Raw genomic sequence first — 21,539 nt, forward strand, 5'->3', positions numbered from 1 at the left:
TGTGGGCAGTGGCCTGGCCCTGATCACCCCGAGGCCCTGTGGCCTCTCTGGGGCCTTACCCAGGCCTCTCCCAGGGACCAGTTTCTGCCCCAGGAAAGACCCCAAAGGCTCTGGGACAACGTGGGCAAAGGCATCCCCTCGTGCCAGCTCAAACCCACTGGCCCCACGGGGGGCTCCCCATCTTCTTGTGCAGCCTCACCTTGCTTCCTGCCCATGTGCCCAGATCCCCTCCAATTATAAAGCTGTGCCAAGCCCTTTCAGTCCTGTTCCTTGGTCTCTACTAGGAAGTCTGACTCCCAGGATGGGGTGGGAGTGGAGATGGGGACATGAGTCCTGCCTGACATGCACTTCACACCTGAACCACTGATCTGCCTCCCCTCTGGGAGTCCATTTTGCCCTGGGCTTCCACAGAGCCTGGTGCTGGTCCCCACATCTTCTGGTCTGAGGACAGCCACAGCATCAGACGGAGGGCCTGGGAAGGACATGAGGGTCCCCCAAGGTCAGGTACGGTGGGATTAGAGCCCATGTCTGCAGGCCCCGTGTCTGGCGTCTGGTGTGCTTTCCGGAACAGGGACTAAGGTGAGCCGAAAGGCCTGTTCCACTTCTGCCTTAGCCCTTCTGTTGCTCTCTTCCTTTCCATTTCCAGGGGTCCTGGCCACCCTTGCTTGTCATCATGCTTGGACCAGGGTACCATGTGTGCAACAAGTTTGACCTGGCTAAGAGTGAGCAGGTGGTGTGCACAAAAAAATGGTGCACAAGGAGACACCCAGTAGGGCCCCAAGACAGGGAAGGGATGACATCCCAGGGGACGCCAGAGAGACATTCCAACACCTGCCCCAGCAGAAAGCTGGCAACAGGGCCATGCCTAGGAGCATGTGGGAGGTGAAGACTAGGGCACACCCCACTGGGTCTCTTCTGCCACTGTGTCTAGGAGTGCACGCTTGACTAAAGGCTTCAGAAGAGAAGCTGAGAATTCACCATCATCGCATCTCATAAGCATGCAGTTGCCGTGAGTATGTGACACATGTACATCCAACCTCTTTCTTGGAGGCTTTAAAAAGACATCGACGTTCTTGAGTTTTTGCTTTGATGGCAGAAGCACCACATACTCCCCACCCAGGGAGCATCCATCACTGCTCCCCATGTGCGGTATGTCTTTCATTCAGCTATTTCTCAGGGCTGTCACCATTAGCAATCTGCCGCGTGTCCGTCGGCTCTGCTTCCGGGACCGTCACTGCTACCCACATGCCTCGAGGTTCTTTCCGTTGTTTCCAGGGGCCGGGCTGTGTGGTCTTGCCAGCCTGACCTAGAATCCCAGCACATCCACTGAGGGGCTGTGGGACTTTGAGCAAATCTCTGCATCTTTCTGCACCCAGTTCTCATCTGGAGAAGAGGGGCCACAACAGTGCCCACCTCCCGCCAGGGCTCCTCTGAGGACTCTTGGAGAGAGCGCAGGCCCAGTTGCTCAACCCAGTGCCTGGCATGTAATGAGAATTGATGTTACTTTTAGTTGTTGTTTGTTTTGTTTTGTTTTCATAGTTAAGGCTATGCTATTTATGTGTGCAATTTCATGTTTTGGCTTTTTTCTTTAGCACTATTAACCATGTACCTCTGTTCTTTAAGTCTTTGTTTCTTTTTTTAACTTTTTAATGTTTATTTATTTTTGAAAGGGGGGGGAGGGGCAGAGAGAGAGGGAGACACAGAATCTGAAGCAGGCTCCGGGCTCCGAGCTGTCAGCACAGAGCCCGATGTGGGGCTCAAACCCACGAACTATGAGATCATGACCTGAGCTGATGTCGGACGCTTAACCGACTGAGCCACCCAGGCACCCCTGTTTTCACTGTTTTTAAGCTCAGAATATTCTTTCCTATCCAGAGCCGATGTAAGTACTCACTGGTATTTTATTCTAATATTTGTCTTTACATTTAGCCTTTAATCCTGTGGATACATATTTTAGAGTACGCCATGTGTTAACGATCTGCTCTGTTTTCCTCCAAATTGCTAAATGTTCTGATACCATCTCTGAATCATCCCTCCATGGTGATGACTGATGTTTCCTTCATTTATATTGTACATATGTGTGCATGTGTATACCACCTGTAGTCTCTTTCTAAACCATTTGTTTGTTTATTTTGACGCCACAGTGACTTGGTGACTCTACAGTCTAGAGTTCTATGTTGTAGCACTAGGAGAAGTGTGAAATTCTGGCATCAAGTGAACCCCAGTCAAAAATAGATGAAAAACAATTTGTAAACATGAAGTTTGTTGTGAAGGAAACCTATGGTGGCATTGTGTTAGTACCTAAGTTTTAGTTTGCTTTAATGAATAGAGTTCAGTTTTGTACCGTATTTTGGCAAGGAAACTTAAGCAAGGAGGCAGGAACTCCCTCCTCCAAATATACAACCCTGAGGGCCACAGCTCCCAGAATTTACTGTCTGAGCTGCCCCACTGGCGACAACATTCAATCATTACAAGGCAATCACTAAAAGGTCTACGTGTCTTAAGTGAACCAAGTGATTAGCAGCTATGTAATGTGAAACACACAGTTAGTGAAGAGAAAGGAACCAAGGAGCATTTGGAAGAGGCCCGGAAGTAGCCAAAGCTACTGGGAGTGTAGCACAATGACACAAAGCAAGTGTTTTTAAGAAAATATGCACTGTCCAACATAGAGAAGCACAAGAGAACAAGGATGAGGGCCAGCCAATGGGGACCTCCTTCAGGAGCAGGGGTCACATGTTAAGTACACATTGGAGGAATTTGACAAATTCCTTCACACTTCATATACTAGAAAAGGGAATAGGAGTAAGTATGAAGTTCTGATTCTGATGGAAGGCAGAGAATGCATGACTTCAAGAGGAAAGGATGAAGTTGCTGAAGGGAGAGAAGACATAATAATTATGGGGACAAGGGCATGAGGACAAATTAGGATGGGCTTCAGAGTGCAAGCAGAAGGGCATGCTTTAAAGAGGAAACTAGAAGGAGTAAGAGAATCCAAATATCCAGGTTAAGGGTCTATGGTTCGCCAGATCCCCTGTCATTAAAAGGGGAGCCTGAGGGAACAGGGGAATAAAACAATAAATGGCCAATAAGCACTTGAAAAAAAAGTTCAAAATTAAAACCGTTTTTCCCCTTTTCAAATTGGCAGAGATTTTAAAAACTACAGTACATGCTGGCAGGGTATAGGGACATATGCATTCTCATATACTTCTACAAGAATGTAAACTGGAAAGCTTTTTGACAAGCAATTCATAACACAAATCAAGTACCATGAAAATTCCTCTTCTAGTTATTCTAGAGGGAAAAAACAGAGCTGTGGAGAGACATTTAAATGCAAAGATGTTCATAACAGTGTAAGTGAAAAGGGAAAAAATTAAAATTTCCCAGAACACATAAATGATTAAAGTAATTATATATCTAGATGATGAAATAGTCATTAAATATCATGATTTTGAAGAATTTTTTAACTTTTTTTAAGAGTTTATTTATTTATTTTTGAGAGAGAGAGAATGCTCGGGAAGAGCAGAGAGAGAAGGAGAGAGAGAAAATCCCAAGCAGGCTCTGCACTGTCAGTGGAGAGCTTGATGCAGGGCTTGAACTCAAACCTTGTGACCTGAACTGAAACCAAGAGTTGGACGCTTAACCGGCTGAACCACCAAGGCACCCCTAAAGATTTTTTAATGATTTGTAAAACTGGTTATGATTATAAAATCAAACAAAAACCAGTATACATGACCATAATCTTTTGTAGTTATAATGTATAAGTACATATATACTTACATGTGTATATAAAAAATAATGGAAGGAAATACACTAAAAACATTAATAGTGCTTTCCTCTAACAAGTGATTTTATTTGCTTCTTTATACTTTTCTGCCTGTTAAAATTTTTTTCTGCAACCAACACAACATACTTTTATGATTAAAACAAACTCTGCCAACAAGAGACATTATTTACAAACAAGGAAGGGAGAAATCCCAGTTTCCTCCAGCCCTGAAGTTTAGAACTGCATGAAAGAATCAAGGTCCTATGCAAAATTGCCCACTGCCTTGAATAAGGAACCAGAAGAGACTTTTGTTCCAGAATGAGTATGGTGAACTTGGCCTTGAACAATAGGGAGGGGAAAGAGAGATGTAGAAAGCAGGATCTTGTATTAGTTCTAGAGGGTTCATTCAAACACAAGAGGCTTACATCCTACCAAATGAACACAGGTAACTTCCACATCTTAATTCAACTGAGATGCTGGGGGAGGAGGGGATTATGACTGGCTGCTCACAGAAGTTGAGTAGCTAGGGCATGGAGCACCTGTGTCTACCACCTTTGTGAGCTGGCAAGGGAAGGCACATTGGCTTAGATGAACCTGTAAGCTTCTGGAGCCAAACTGCACAGGTTTTATTCCTGGCTCAACCACATATTTGCTGTCTGAATTTGAACAAATCATTTAGTCTTTTAGGGCCTACGTTTCTTCACCAGTGAAATGAAGATGTTGGCAATTTCTACCTAAGACTTTTTATAAGATGAACTCAGCTATATTTGAAAAGTACATACCACTGCATGCCTGACACACTGTACATGCCATACAAGTGTTTGCTATTGTTATTATCTGTTGCCATTACCTGTGTACTAATTTGAGACGACCTAAAATACAAATGGTGAATGCTAAGGGGTTCAGTTCTAAAATGGGGAAAGTCATCAATCTGTGAGGGAGGCACAGAAGAAGTGAACACAATAGAGACTTGGGTGAAAATGAAGAAGTTAAAGGGAACCCCACATCCCAGTATCATCAATCTCCCTCACAGGCCTGGGGAAGCTTTTAGAAAATGTTGTCAATTACTTTTCTAAGATCAATTCACTGCATTTGGCTTTTAGTTAAAAATGATTCAGGAGTATCATGAGTTTAAAGGAAACAGCGTATTTTAGATGACTTGAACGTCACCATTTGCTCCATCAATGCCACTGCGAGGAATTTATCCATAAAAGATAGCCTGACAAGTTTGCAAAGATGTAACAGAAGGTTATTTGACTTTGGTGTTGCATAGAATAATGTAAATCTGGAAACAACCTCGTTATCAATAGTGGACTGGGGTAAATAGAGGACAACATGCTGGTAAAGTGCAATGCTATGCAGCCACTGAAGGGGATGAATACCCAGCTACACATATATATGCAATGACACGGAGAGCTGTCCACACCACACTATGAAGGCCAAATGGCAGGTAAAGGATCACAGCACGTACCTCAGAGTAGCCACATCTCCACAAGTAGTTGTGTGGGAAGAAAGGGATCAGAAGAATGCTTATACAAAGGTTGACGGTGATTGGCTCTGGGAGTTAGGCTTTCAAGACATTTGTGTTTTCTTCTGGATGTCTCTCTCATTTTTTTTTTGAGCACATATTATCTTTGTCATAGGCCAATCTGGGTAAAAAAATCTATTTGTTAAATGAATGAATGTCTTTTTAAAAAAACACAAAATGCAACAAATAGTTTTCGTTGTCACCCTACTTCCACCCTTTCTTTGGGGTCAACTTGCCTTAATTTAAAAAAAATTTAAATGCTTATTTATTTTTGAGAGAGAGAGAGAGAGAGAGAGAGAGCGAGTGTGAGTGAAGGAGGGGCAGGGAGAGAGAGGGAGACACGGAATCCAAAGCAGGCTCTGGGCTCCAAGCTGTCAGCACAGAGCCTGACACAGGGCTCAAACTCACACACTGTGAGATCGTGACCTGAGTCGAAGTCGGACGCTCAACCAACTGAGCCACCCAGGCGCCCCTCAACTTGCCATTATTAAACACGCTATTCTTTTGACTGGAATGTAAACGTCCTGTGAAGGAGAATGCAATTGGGAACACCTCACACAGAGTTATGAATGCTGAATGTGAGTAGGTAGCAGAGGCCAACAAAAACACCACACAGCATTTAGAATTCTTAAAATGTTCATTTTTCTTCTCAGAGCTAGAATTGCAAACCTTACTTCAATCCAGGGTCTCCAAATGGTCAGTTTTCACTTTCTCTGAATGGATCAGGTATGAGTACCTCCCATGGGGGATACAAAATAAACATAAAACTGCTCTCACTACCGGAAAGTGAAAAAGGCCTTGCACGCTTTTGCTAACCAGAAGGATATCAACTTACTTGGCTTTCACTCACTCACCTAGACAGAGGCTTCATGGCCCTTCTCCTTTAAGCATCCATGATTCCTCTGCTGCTCTAACTGGGAAATCATGTCTGGTTTGGGAATTGGAATCCCTGGTTTTTGAAAAATAAAGGGGACTTAGATATTTGTGCTAGGGTCACAATGGTGTCCCACAGATCCATTCCAATCACTTGGCTTCCAGGAGGAAAAGGTACTCTAGGACACCACACGGTGGTACCAAGAATATCTCCACAGGGTCCAATGTGACTTCCAAGAAGGACAGGAGGAAAGGAAGGAGGATGGGTATGGGGGCAGGAGTGGGAAACTCTCAGCTGCAAGGAACAACTAGCTTTGCCTTCCCAGATAGAATGGAAATCTGGTCATCTCCAATGGAATGTGATAGGAAAACCCCTGACCTAGAAGATCAGAGGACAGAGAGACCAAAGTCTCTGAGCACCATAAGGAAGTTTATCAACAACTCCATTTGTCACAGGTCTTGCAACAGAAAACAGAAACAGAAACGATCTGTTTCTGGCTCCATAAGAAACACAAATCAGAGCCCTGGCTCTCCAGCCCCGGCTCATAGGGTCCAGAGAAGGAATGCTGTCCTTACCGAGGGAGATCAGGGTCTTGTACTTCGCTGGTGTCCCATCCTTACCCACATCCTGCTGAGCAGGGGCCAGCTAACTACCACCCTCTTGACAAAAGTCTGAGGGCACATCTGTGAATATTACAGACTCCTAAAAGACCCAAACCATTCCTACTTACCATGAGCCTCCTTGGGGAAGGCTGGAGTTGGTAGCATTGTAGGAAGAGAAGATGGACAGGAAGGTCTCCTCGGCTCCAAGTCCGATGCCTACTGAGCACCTAGTGTATGTCTAGCTGAGTGTTTTACTCCATGGAAACTACAAAAAAAGAGTGGACACATGTCTCTCAAGAAGAAAGTCATTTAATCGGGAAGAAAACACTTAAAGCAGATTCCAATGAGCCCCTACATGCTGGGCATGGTGGAGATAGGAAATTCAGCAGCAAGGAACTGGCTTGATTTGCCCCGTGGTATATGCTGAGGACTCCCAATTCTAATCCCTTCCAGCCCCAGATCTCTGCCTGCTCAATAAATAATTGTCAGGAGAATAATTAAAACAATTTGATTTTGGGGTGTTGAGTTTGATAAGTTCTTTATAGACTTTGGATACTAACCCTTTATCCAAAATGTCATTTGCAAATATCTTCTGCCATTTGGTCAGTTGCCTTTTAGTTTTTCTGATTGTTTCCTCTGCTGTGCAGAAGCTTTTTATCTTGATGAGGTCCCAGTAGTTCATTTCTGCTTTTGTTTCCTTTGCCTCCAGAGACATGTCTAGTAAGAAGTTGCTGTAGCTGAGGTCAAAGAAGTTGCTGACTGTTTTCTCCTCCAGAATTCTGATGGTTTCCTATATTACATTTAGGTCTTTCACCCATTTTGAATTTATTTTTGTGTATGGTGTAGAAAGTGGTCCAGTTTCATTCTTCTGCATGCTACTGTCCAGTTTTCCCAGCACCTTTTGCACTGTTGGTGGGAATGCAAACTGGTGCAGCCACTCTGGAGAACAGTATGGAGGTTCCTCAAAAAGTTCAAAAATAGGGGCGCCTGGGTGGCGCAGTCGGTTAAGCGTCCGACTTCAACCAGGTCACGATCTTGCAGTCAGTGAGTTCGAGCCCCGCGTCGGGCTCTGGGCTGATGGCTCACAGCCTGGAGCCTGTTTCCGATTCTGTGTCTCCCTCTTTCTCTGCCCCTCCCCCGTTCATGCTGTCTCTCTCTGTCCCAAAAATAAATAAACATTGAAAAAAAAAATTAAAAAAAAAAAAAGTTCAAAAATAGAGCTACCCTATGACCCAGCAATTGCACTACCAGGTATTTATGCAAAGGATTTAAAAATACTGATATGAAGGAGCACATGCACCCCAATATTTATAGCAATGCTATAACAATAGCCAAAGTATGGAAAGAGCCCAAATGTCCATCAACTGATGATGAATGGATACACACACACACACACACGCACACACACACACACACACACACTGGAATATTACTCAGTGATGAAAAAGAATTAAATCTTGCCATTTGCAACAATGTGGATGGAACTAGAGTGTATTATGCTAAACTAAATAAGTCAATCTGAGAAAGACAAATATCATCATTTCACTCATATGTGGAATTTAAGAAACACAATAGATGAATATAGAGGAAGGGAAGCAAAAATAAGATAAAAGCAGAGAGGGAGGCAAACCGTAAAAGACCCTTAAATACAAAGAAAAAACTGAGGGTTGATAGTGGGGAGGTGGGAGGGTGGATGGGCTAGATGGGTGATGGGCATTAAGGAGGGCACTTGTTGGGATGAGCACTGGGTGTTATATATAAGTGATGAATCACTATATTCTACTCCTGAAACCAATACTACACTATATGTTAACTAACTTGAATCTCAATTAAAAAATATGAATGGATATAAAAAGAAAAAACAAACAAACAATTTGAGAATGAATGCCCTGATTACAAAGTCAAATGATTAGTTTTATTGTAGAGAGCATACAGCCTGCTGGAGCCACAGAGAAGGAAGAGAGATGGGGGTGGGGTATGGTGGGGGTAGTGATAATGGATTGAGAGTGGCTTTATGAAGGAAGTGGTCTTTAAGGGAGGGTAAGACTTGTAGGGGACAGTTCCCACATTTGGCCCATGGCACCAGAAATCCTTACAACAGTAGTTCAAGCCCCTTCAACTGCCATTGCTTTGTAGGGAGGCATCCCCACTGCCACAGCCTTCTGCTGGATTACTGTGATTGTTTTAGAACTGGATTTACTGCCACCTCTAATCTCATGTTCTACCATTCCATTGTCTACACCAGAGTGGCCATTCTGAAAAGCAAACCTAGGCCCAGCACGTTTATTTTTTAAAATCCTCTGCAAGCACTCCTTCAAAGATGAAACCACATTCCTTCAGGTGATATTCCAGACCTTTACCAACCTGGACCTGACCTACCTGTCTGTCCTCATCTACTCCAACTCCTGCCCACATAGACTCCATACTCCAGGAAAACTGTCCTTTTCACTGTTCTCCGAATACATATGTTACTATGCTCTTTTATGTTTCCAACGCTTTTGTAGTTGCTTTCAAACACATTCAAGTTCAAAGGTAATGACCATCTGGTCTTAAAAATATCCTCACTGTCTCCTTGGGGATTTAAAACATCTTGGGGGGGTCTAGGGGGCTCAATTGGTTAGGTGTACAACTCTTGATTTTGGCTCAGGTCATGGTCTCACGGTTCGTGAGTTCAAGCCCCGTGTCAGGCTCCATGCTGATAGTATGGAGCCTGCTTGGGATTCTCTCTCTCTCACTCTCTCTCTCTGCTCCTCTCCTGATCGCTGTCTCTCTCTCTCTCTCTCTCTCTCTCTCTCTCTCAAAATAAATAAAACTTTAAAAAAATTATAACACATCTAGAACCTCTTTACATGCATAAGTGGAAAAGGTGATATGATATAACAAAATAGATGTACAAATGGACAAAGATTAGAAGGAAATACACAAATTTGAAATAAGTCTTGTTGAGTAATAGAGTTATAAACAGTTTCTTTTCTTCTACAAGAAAAGATACGTTAGTGTTGCTTTAATATCTTGTTTAATGATTAAAAAACCCAGCAAGCAATAGTGTACCAAATGACAGGAAAGCTTTAAGGTAAAGAATCTGCTTTGGGGACAATTATTCAAGTGAAAGAGCACAGTGGGCTGGATTTACCACAGATGCCATCATGGAAGAGAAGAGTTTTGAGTAAAAAGTAGGAGGGAATGGCCTAAAGCACGTCACAACATCTAGAAGGAGCAGGAGGTCTTGTGCTCCAGAGACACAAACAAAGACTATAAAAGGGGGGTCAGGTACCAGAATGGAAAGGCTTTGGGAGTACAGGAAAATGGATGGAAGTCAGACAACTCCTAGACAAGAGATAATGTGACCATACTTGGGGCCTGGAATGGCCACCAATATCTAGAAATGGTACATGACTTGGTACCTGAGAACACACTGGTTCTGCTGCACAGTTACCAGAGCCATATTCTTGAGAGTGGAAGAGTGGTGAATTCCCAAGGAGCCTGTTATTCCTTTGGGAATAGCAGAAGTTTCTAAGAATAAGAGGAAGCAGGAATGAAAATAATATTTGTTGATTATCTACACATGCTAGGCACCATGGTCAGAAGTTACATATAGTAGGCTGTGAAACCTTCACAACAACCCTGTGAGGTATATACCTCTTATATCCTTTCACAACAGAAATGCATTCAGAGTGGTTCTAGAACTTGCTTAGCACCTAGCATGCAAGTGACAGAGCTAAGAAGTGCCTATGTATACTTCTGAGCCCCCTGAAAGGGAATACAGACAAAATAAAGTTAATCACATTGAACAGTGAGATCATGGGTGCTTTCCTGATGACCTCTGGTAGTTTTTCTTAATGTTGTTATAATAACATTAAAGCAATTTCTTTTGACTGTAAATGAAGAAGGAATTAGTTTGATGGATTCCTAGATGTACCCCCCCCCCTTCCATAACCATTAATGTGATCTGAAAGTTTAACAAATTTAAGTATTAGGATTAAAAGTCTCAAAAGGCGATTGTTATAATTTTTCAAGTAGTTTTTTAAAAGATAAAATAATAGGGGCACCTGGGTGGCTCAGCCTGTTAAGTGTCGGAAATCAGCTCAGGTCATGGTCTCAAGGTTGGTGCGTTTGAGCCCCACATCAGACTTTGCGTTGACAGTGCAGAGCCTGCTTCAGATCCTCTGTCTCCCTCTCTCTCTGCCCCTCTGCCTGCATGTTTTCTCTCTCTCCGTCTCTCTCAAAAATGAACATAAAATAAAATAAAATTATTAAAGCAAGATTTTTAAAACACTATACAGAAAGATCTTGAAATGTAAAAACAGCAATCATTTAACTCTATATCAACTTTTTACAAATCAGGGAATGAAAATATATGGACAGTTCCCTGAGAAGCAGCCAGAGGCCAGGGATCTTGGTTCAGACAGCTGAGCCCCTGAAGGGATTTATGTGCCTTGCCAACAGGGCAGGAGAGAATCTGGATGTTAGTGTTCCCAGAGGGAAACGAGTTTGCAGAGTGAAGCTTCTAGAGGAGGTGACTTTGTCAGAGTCTGCATTGTTGAGTCACGGGCATTTCTACAGGGGCTGACAGGGCAGATGAGCAAGCAGGCCAGGATTCAGCAAGGTCAGTACCCCACAGGCAAACAGAGCAGGTGTCAGTCCCTGTGCCTCCAAGCAAACCAGTCCCAAGAAGGAAAGACTATGGTTGGTGCTGCAAGGTCGATATCAGCTAATATGTTTATACCACACAGCCCAATGCTCACATCACATTCTAAAGGCAAACAATACAGTTTTATATAATGTGGACAATAAAGACTACAAAGGTTTATGCTCTGACTAGAAAATGCAACTGAACCCTGTTTACTCTCATATCTGTGAAAGAGCTGATTCCTTTAAGCTGCTTCTCTCTCAAATTCTGTGTCTCAGGTATGTAAATCATGTTTAACAAATAAGCCTAAAGTATGGAAAGCAATAGTCTTATTTAGATCTCAGAGTCTCTGAAAACCTTGTGACAATTCACATGTCCAACACAAGAAATGGATATAAACAAAACTTGAAATCTATTCATTTATTTTTGGCTCTAAATCCACTTCCCTGGTCTTGAGAAGAGTTGCACTGATATTAGATTTGTAGATCTGAAATTATATGCAATGTGAAATTAAAAAAAAACCTGCTACTTTGAAAATTGACCTAAACTTCTTAATTTGAAAATTGACCTAAAATCACAGGGAATAAACACCTTCTTTATTGTGGCTAATACAACAGTAAAAGACTAAACTCTCTTCTGCCTGTTTTCTTGCATCCAGTCAAAAACAACTAGCTGGCACCAAAAAGCAGCCATTTCCTCCAGGTCTCTGCCTGACCAGGTTGTGCCTCGTTAGTGGACTACAGGAAACCCTTCAGGAATCCATGACTGACTACTTGAGGCAACTGCCCAGGAAAAAGTGGGGGCCTTTTCTCTTTTACACAGTGCCAACGGCCTGGAAATTAGATCTTTGAAACCCTTCTTATGTGTAAAACGATGGATTCTTGGAGGGCTTCCTGAGGCCCGCTAAAGGCTTCTCATTTAGGTAATAAGGGCTGTGGTTGTGACAGCCTTTGAGCTAAAACAAAACAAAACAAAACAAAACAAAAACAAACAAACAAAAAAAACCCCGCATACACACACAAAACCACATCAGGTCACTTTGGGTCTTCCCTCCTCTAAACACCCTATAGACTTTCCCTAAAATACTAAATGTTTCCCAGCTTCCTGATGCACACGCAGTAAGGCCCAGCGAAGCTGACTACCAACAATATACACACCAACCTGGAGGACGTTATGCCTAATGAAAAAAACCAGACACAAAAGGACACATACTATAGATTCCACTTACTAGAGCAAGATCATAGAGACAAGAGAGTCAAATGGTGGTTACTGAGATGCGGAGTTAATGTTTAATAGAGACACAGAGTTTGGGAGGATGAAAAAGTTCTGGGGATGGACAGTGGTGGTGGCCGCACAACAATGTGGATGTGCTCAGTGTAACTGAGCTATACACATAACAATGGTTAGAATGGTAACTTCTGTGTTATATATATTTTGTCACGGTAATGTTTTTACAAGAGTGTAAACACCACCTGCGTTTCTTCTTACATATAAACTTTGATTTATGCCCTCACACACCTTCTACTCCAGCCTATCTTCTCATTAGTCCTTGGAAAATCTGTTCGTTTCTGTCCCTGAGCCTTTGTCATACTCTCCTCTAGCCTGGAAACACCCTGTCATTTCTACATCTCCAAATGCAGCTTAAATTTCTCCTTCTGTTTTTCCCCAGAGTACTTCCTGTTTAAACTTCTGATATGGGTAGTTAATCATGCAGTTTCTTATTATTTCATCGTTTCATACTCAGATCTTGTCCTGTTCTCTCTCCCCCAACAGTCCCTAAGTTCCCTCATGCTCGGGACTGGGTCCCACATAGTAGAGAACGCTGAGGCACAGAGTAGATCTCAAAGGTGTGATGAATGATTAAATGGTGGGTGGAGAAGAGAAAACTGAAGAAAGGTGTCCTATGGGTTCCATCTTCTTCCAAGATGGGAAATCTATGAGGAGTCTGAGGCTCAAGCTCCTGAAGGAAACTGGCTTGGCAGAGACACTGCAGGGCAGGGACGATAATACCCTCTCTCCCTAAGAACTGAGGGGGCCTTTCAGAGAGGAAAAAGAAATCCCAGCTCACCTCTAAACACCCTCTTCTTCTGGGTCATCCTTCCGGGGTAAGAGCAGAGTCCTGGGAAGGTAGTGCTGGAAGAAGAGGAAGAAACCGTGAGAGACTCTGGCCCTTCCTGCAGCAAGGTAAGATAAAAACTCACCTTGGATTGGATACTTCTCACCCATGAAATAGTGTTATCACCTATCCTACTTGCCTTACAGGCACTGGAGTTCAAAATGAGATAAGAGACATGGCAGTGCCTTGCTAAGGGGAAGCCAGAATGAAATAAAAGGAATGACTGAAAGCCTAAATAGCAGAAACCTTGGCAAGGCAGGATTTGCACTGCCAGGAAATAGGTGACATCTGAGCTACCCCTCTATACCCAGCTCCACTGGGCTGCACTGTCCAATGGGGCAGCCATGCAGTCATGTGGCTATGGACACTTGAAATGTGCTGAGTGTGAGTTGAGATGTGCTGTACAGGTCAAATACACGCTGGATTTTGAAGACTTAGTGAAGAAAAAAAGTGTAAAATATTTCACTGATAACTTATTATATTGATCACACATTGAAATGATAATACTTTTGGATATGTTGGGTTAAATAAAACACATTGTTAAAGTTAATTTCACCAGTTTCTTTTAACTTCCCATACGGCACACATGTACCTCGCATTATGTTTCTACTGGACAGCACCGTCCCCTACGGAATGGTGGCGGCTTGACATCTTCAAGGCAACCGATGCTCTCTCTGCACCAAACATCCAGTCTTGCAGTCCTTCGCACCTCCCAACCCCAAGCATCGGTTTTCCCCTCCCTCAGTCTGGGTAAGGGCTGATCCACTCCTTCAGTTGCAGCCCGAGGGGCTCTCCTCTCTGCCCCCACTATCTGAGTTGGTTCCTCCACGTCACTCTTCCCATATGAGCAGTGGCTCTACACCACGCCTTCCAGCTAGGGCTCCAACACTAAGCCATTTAGGTTCCAAGATTTGGGGCAGAGGGACGCTCCCGTGTGCAGCTGCAGTCACAGAGTGCATTTGGTCCTTGCGCCAGCTTACCTCCAGCGCCAAGACTCGCCGATCTCCTCCAGCAAGCTCTCATCCAGCCATCATATGCTCCAAGGCACGGCCGCCACGACAGTAACTTAGCCTCACAAGCTATCAAACTCACTCAACGACAGCAAAACCGCAGCCTCGGGAAGGCCACCAAGCCTTCCACAGGCACACAGGGCGCTTGCGCTCCACTCTGCAGCTGCAGCCACAGCCGCCTCCCGAGCTCCTCCTGGACCCGCAGCCGCGTTTCCGCAGTTGCTGCCTCTCAGATGTACGCTCCTAAGATCGCACTTTTAGCCATCTCTAGCCCCCAGGACAGACGGAGGCGGTCCCGCCCTCCCGAATGATCTTGGGAGTTGTAGTCCGCAGCCCAGACGCAGGCGGGGTCGACATGAGCACCGCCCCTCCACAGGTGGCTAGCTTGGAGGCCACAGCCTTGGCAGCTGCATCAGCTGCAAGGTCCTTGAGGACGAGAATCTCGGGGATGAGCCGTCTGGCGGCTCCTTCAGCCCAGCTGCCTGCTAACACACCTGCAGCCATGGGTGTCCTGGCAGGAAAGGCACCAGCGTGGTTACAGGACAGGTACTTGGTGTTCCAGCAGACTGCAGGGGACAGAGTGAGGTCCTGAAGATTAACTCTGAGTGTCTCTCGTGGGCGAGGCACTAGCCCAGTAGGGAGGCACTAGCCCAGGCTCAGGAGAACAGAGAACCCAGACAGGCACAGGCCGCACCCTTGGGGAGTTCAGCAATTACAGGGCAGTGAGTCTAGGTGCAAGGGTGCAGGAAACTACTGAAAAGGGTAGCCAACCCTTAGCCTACAGTAACAGTAGAGGTGGGGCCCAGTAGGTAACTTTCAGCCAGAAAAATGCCTGAGATACCCAGACCTCATCTCTGCAGAGCCCAATTCGATTCTGGGTCTATGGGTCACCTTCATGTATCAAAGCACTACTATAAGGAACAACACAATTTAGCCAGACAAAGGTGAAGGACTGTAAGGGTTAAATTGTAGTGTAAGGCTAACGCTTAGCTTGAAAAATAACAACTTTGTTCTGACCCTGAAGGTCAAAAGATAACAGCCTTGCTTTTACTCTTGTAAATCATACTTCATACTCTTGTGAATCAGGCTTTACCAATGAAGGAAACAAAAGCTCAAAAAAAGAGCATCAGAGACAAGGCCAAGGAGATCCACTGGTTGCAACTTAGCGGCAGAAAGTCTAAAATAATCACCTCATTCAATAACTGTTTCTAACTCATCTGGGAACTGTTTCTCTGTTCTGTTCCCAGATAACGATAAAACGATGTGATCGGCTTTAAAAACTCTGTACCCCGGCTGTTTGGAGCCACACTCTTATCAAGAGTGTTGGTCCCGATCGGTCGGCCTTGCCTCTCATTGTAATAGACTTTGTTGTGACTGTCACCGGTGCCCGTAGCATTCTGTTTCAGGAGTCGTGTGGATGCAACAGGACAAATACCAGTTACATCAATAATCTCCTTCAACACCCCTAAACATTATCCAATCTACCTTCAAACTATTTTCAAAATTGTTTACTTTCCTCCAGTTCTTTACCTACCACCATAGTCCAACCGAGTGGCCTACAAAAATGGGGTTCATGTGCCCCTGGGGATGTGCACACTTTCCAAGGGTTGGGTGGGTGAGGCTATCTTTAATTTCCACATTCAGGTGCTTAAGAGCCTGACACTTTGGTCATGCACTCTCTCCATCTCCACAATCACGTTTCGTGTACTTACTTTATAAAGGAAAGCATACTCATTATTCATCCTGAAATACTTATACTGACAACTGAACTATATAATCCCAGGAGTTAAAAACTCCAGTGGGTTGGCAAAATAAAGGAACACCACCAATCATTAGTTTGGAAAAACCTTCCATCAGTGAGTTAATGAAATCATCAAGAAATTCCTTAAGACTTGAATTTTCCTACCGTACACACACTAATTTCTGCTGGAAATGAGGCATGGTTCAAAAACATCAGTATTTTAGCCTGTGTTGAGATATTACGATTTCAGATATATTGTATGCTAGAGCATGGGAGTGATTTGACATCTAATGTGCCGTAATATTATTACTTAATTTATATTTTCTTAAAAACAGCCTTTTATTTTTCCCCGTAACAATTATTTTGCCAGTTATTCTTGAAACTTTTGCCTAGAACATGTAAATAGCTAGGGAAAACTACAATCAAATAACTGAATCAGGTTAGAACAATCATCATTTTGTGATTATCTGGACAATATTTAATTTAATTTAATTTAATTTAATTTAATTTAATTTTACTTTATTGTTTTACATCTGGAACATTTTCTAATGCTACCAACATTCAAGATACACTGAATAATATCAACAAATAAAAAGTTTACAAGATTTTGAGATAAATTAACTTTGTAAAATAGTTAAAAACTACTTTTACCAAATTGAATCGAGAAGTGTTCCAATTATCATTACCTATTTCACTGACAAAATGTTTTATGTTTTCCACCTCCTTTTATAAAACAAAAGGCCAGCTAACAGACTGATTAAATTTTAGCAGTACATCCATTTCTCTCTTTTTTTTAATGAAATTTATTGTCAAATTGGTTTCCATACAACACCCAGTGCTCATCCCAACAGGTGCCCTCCTCAATGCCCATCACCCACTTTCCCCTTCCATTTCTCTTTCTTAATGACATGAGGAAAGGTTGCCCATAATGCCTAGTATAATTAATGAAATTATTTCTGAGATTCACATGACTGTGATTTATTTATTCCCAAAGGACAACACTAGCATGAAAAACACACAAGGATGCATGTCATGCTTTCCGTTATAATGCCTTATTTGATAACATAAAATTTTAGTTACACGGGTGCCTGGGTGGCTCAGTGTGTTAAGCGTCCAACTCTTGATTTTGCCTGGGGTCATGATCTCGGGCTCTCTTGGTGAGTTTGGGCCTCATGTTGGGCTCTGCGCTGCCAGTGTGCAACCTCCTTGGGATTCTGTCTCTCCCTCTCTCTCTCTCTGCCCCTTCCCCGCTTGCTCTCTCCCTCAGAATAAATAAATAAACTTAAAAATTTTAGTTATAGTTCACATAGGTTTATCATACACTAGGTGATGAGAAACAGCCTTATTACCCAGTTTTACAATTGATTATAAAATGGATAAAGTATGTTACCTCTGTAGTATTTAAATCTCGATATTGAAGACTCTAGTAATATCTATATTCAAAGAAGTATCCTATCATGTATTTCTTAGTGGTTTAAAAGATGTTCTTCCAAAACTGAGGGTTGATGGGGGGTGGGAGGGAGGGGAGGGTGGGTGATGGGCATTGAGGAGGGCACCTGTTGGGATGAGCACTGGGTGTTGTATGGAAACCAATTTTTTTTTCAATATATGAAATTTATTGTCAAATTGGTTTCCAGACAACACCCAGTGCTCATCCCAACAGGTGCCCTCCTCAATGCCCATCACCCACCCTCCCCTCCCTCCCACCCCCCCCATCAACCCTCAGTTTGTTCTCAGTTTTTAAGAGTCTCTTATGCTTTGGCGCTCTTCCACTCTAACCTCTTTTTTTTTTCTTCCCCTCCCCCATGGGTTTCCAATTTGACAATAAATTTCATATATTGATAAATAAATAAATAAATAAATAAATAATAAATAATAAATAATAAATAATAAAAGATTTTTTCCAACTGCATATTAATTATGCAATTATTCAAATTGCCTAAAAAAAGTCAGACTGTTCTGACAGAAATTAAGGCTGATTTGCCTCGTTGGTGTGACAATGATGAGGGCTTTCTCCAACAAAGTTCCATGGCATATATTTCCCATATATTGAATGAGCTAGATCTGCAACTTTAAAGTTTCAGCAACAATATGTGGAAAATATGCATAAGGTAAGAGCATTTTTATCAAGAATTAATTATTGTCAAAACTGTATTTAAACTAATTTTCAGTGTGCCCAGACTTTTCTGAGCAAATCAGATGAAACAGAAATTTGTTTTCTCTTTTTTTCTTTTTTAAAATGTTTATTTATTTACTTTGAGAGAGACAGAGAGAGCACTATGCATGTGTGGGGTTGGGGGTGGGGTGGCAGAGGGACAGAGAGAATCCCAAGCAGGCTCCCTGCTGGCAGCCCAGAGCCCTATCCCACAAACCGAACCGTGAGATCATGACCTGAGCCTAAATCAAGAGCTGGTCGACAAGCGACCGAGCCACCCAGGAACCCCTCTTCTTCTTTTTTTTTTAATTTAAAGTTTATATTTATTTTGAGAGAGAGAGAGAGAGAGAGAGAGAGAGAGAGCACACGTGAGCAGGGAAGGGGCAGAGAGAGAGAGAGAGAGAGAGAGACAGAATCCCAAGCAGGCTCCACACTGTCAGCGCAGAGCCCAACTTGGGGCTCGAACCGACAAACTTTGAGATCGTGACCCAAGCTGAAATCGAGAGTCAGATGCTTAACCGTCTGAGCCACCCAGGCACCGTGAAACAGAGTAGTTCTAAGTAAAAGAGTAAGAGAGAGAATTTATAGCCATGTCTTTGCAAGGGCTTTTTGGTATGTCTCAGAAATTGTGAAACAAAGGACCGTAATGAGTGGAGGACCAATCCTTTTGCAGGCCAGGTGGTTTCCAAAGGGACTTACTTGAGTTGTCAGCTGATTGATAGGTCCTTAACTGATGATGAGAGATTGTTGTGCGATTGTTGGCTGACCTCACCTCATGGAAGGAATTCAAAGAATGAGATCACATAGCACATTAAATCTTTTTTTGCTCCCATCCTCTTTTTTTTTTTCTTTTCTGATTTTGGGTGTTTTTTTTTTTAATGGAGAATAATTGAAATACAATATTATATCAGTTTCAGGTGTACAACATAGTGATTTGACACTTGTATACATTACAAAATGGTCACCACACTAAGTCTAGTTACCATCTGTCACCATACAAAGTCGTTACGATATCATTCACTATATTCCTTATGCTGTACATTAAGTCCCCGTTGTCTTATTTATTTTATAACTGGAAGTTTGTACCTCTTCACCTATTTCATCCATACTCCCTTCACTCCCCTCCCCTCTGGCAACCATCAGTTTGTCCTCTGCATCTATGAGTCTGTTTCTATTTTGTTTTGTTGGTTTTGTTTTGTATTTTTAGATTCCACGTGTAAGTGAAGTCATACGCTGTTCATCTTTCCCTGTCTGACTTATCTCACTTAGCATGATACCCTCTAGGTCCATCCATGTTGTCACAAATGGCAAGATGTCCTTTCTTTGTGTGGCTGAGTAACATTTCATTACCATATCTTCTTTATCCATTTATCTATCGATGGGCACTTAGGTGGCTTCCATATCTTGGCTATTGTAAATAAAGCTCTGATGAACATATGCCTTTTTGAATTTGTGTATTTATTTCTTATGTTTTGATTAATGCCCAGAAGTGGAATTGCTGGGTCATATGGTATTTCTATTATTATTTTTTTTTTGAGGAAACTCCATACTGTTTTCCATAGTGGCTGCACCAATTTGCATTCCCACCAACAGTGCACAAGGGTATTAAAAATAGAACTACCATATGATGCAATAATTCCACTACTGGGTGTTTACCCAAGGAAAAAGAAGAAACTAATTTGAAAAGATATGTGTGCCCCTATGTTTATTGCAGCATTATTTACAATAGCCAAGATATGGAGGCAACCTAAGAATCCATTGATAGACGAATGAATAAGGAAGATGTAGTGTGTGTGTGTGTGTGTGTGTGTGTGTGTGTGTATCTGCATATTAACACAATTATTCTCACACACACACATATACACAATGGAATATTACACACCCATAAAAAGGGTGAGATCGTGCCATTTGTGACAACATGGATGGACCTAGAGGGTATTATGTTAAGTGAAATAAGTCAGGCTGAGAAACACAAACACCACATGATTTCACTCACATGTGGAATCTAAACAGCAAAACAGGGGCACCTGGGTGGCTCAGTCGGTTAAGCATCTGACTTCGGCTCAGGTCATGATCTTGAGGTCCGTGAGTTCGAGCCCCATGTCGGGCTCTGTGCTGACAGCTCACAGCCTGGAGCCTGCTTCAGATTCTGTGTGTGTCTCTCTCTCTCTCTCTCTCTCTCTCTCTCTCTCTCTCTGACCCTCCCCCATTCATGCTCTGTCTCTCTCTGTCTCAAAAATAAATAAACATTAAAAAATTTTTAACAATAAAATAAAAAACCAAACCAAACAAACAAACAAAAAGCAGAATCAGACCTGCAAATACGGAGCACAAACTGATGGTTGCCAAAGGGGAAGGAGGCGGGGGTGTAGGCAAAACGGGTGAAGGCGAGTGGGAGATACCGGCTTCCGGTTGTGGGATGAGTAAGTCATGGGAATAAACGGCACAGCATGGGGTAGATACTCAATGAGATTGTAATAGTATTGTATGGTGGTAGATGGTAGCTATACTTGTGGTGACTATAGCATAAAGGATAGAGTTGAGTCACCATGTTGTACATCTGAAAGTAATGTAACATTGTGTGTCAACTGTACTTTAATAAAAAAAATAAAAATAAAATAAAAGGTTTTCCCCAAAACTCCAAAGAAAACCTACAACTCCCCCCAAAACAAACAAACAAAAAATCAAACCAAACAGAAAAACAGTGCACGAGGCTTCCCTTTCCCCCACATCCTCTCAGACACAGGTTATTTCTTGTCTTTTTGACAGTAATCATTCTGACAGGTGTGAGGTGTTGACCTCATTGTGGTTTCGATTTGCATTTCCCTGACAGTTATTTATGTTGAATATCTTTTCGTGTGCCTCTTGGCCACCTATATCTCTTCTTTGGAAAAAAATGTCTACTCGGGACCTCTGCCCATTTTTTAATCAGATTGGTGGTGGGTTTTTGTGTTTGTTTGTTTGTTTTGTTTGTTTTTTGGATATTGAGTTTTATGGCTTCTTTATATATTTTGGATGTTAACCCCTTATTGGGTATATCAGTTGTAAATATCTTCTCCCCTTCAGTAGGTTGTCTTTTTGTTCTGTTGATGGTTTCCTCTGCTGTGCAAAAGTTTTTTA

The 21,539-nt window shown here is 42.7% G+C and overlaps 1 long non-coding RNA gene across 2 annotated transcripts; it reads right to left on the reverse strand.

Moving 5' to 3' along the window:
* Positions 1-3,825: 3,825 nt before the first annotated feature.
* On the reverse strand, positions 3,826-14,842 carry LOC109497094. Of its 2 annotated transcripts, XR_006593221.1 has the most exons (4): positions 14,494-14,842; positions 13,466-13,530; positions 6,896-7,032; positions 3,826-5,412 (listed from the first exon to the last, which is right to left on the reverse strand). It is a non-coding gene; the product is annotated as an uncharacterized LOC109497094 (long non-coding RNA). The 2 variants fall into 2 exon arrangements; XR_006593222.1 differs by lacking the exons at positions 3,826-5,412; positions 6,896-7,032 and adding an exon at positions 7,865-7,923.
* Positions 14,843-21,539: the final 6,697 nt, after the last annotated feature.

Source organism: Felis catus, chromosome X (genome assembly GCF_018350175.1).
Source record: "Felis catus isolate Fca126 chromosome X, F.catus_Fca126_mat1.0, whole genome shotgun sequence".
Lineage (NCBI taxonomy): Eukaryota > Metazoa > Chordata > Mammalia > Carnivora > Felidae > Felis > Felis catus.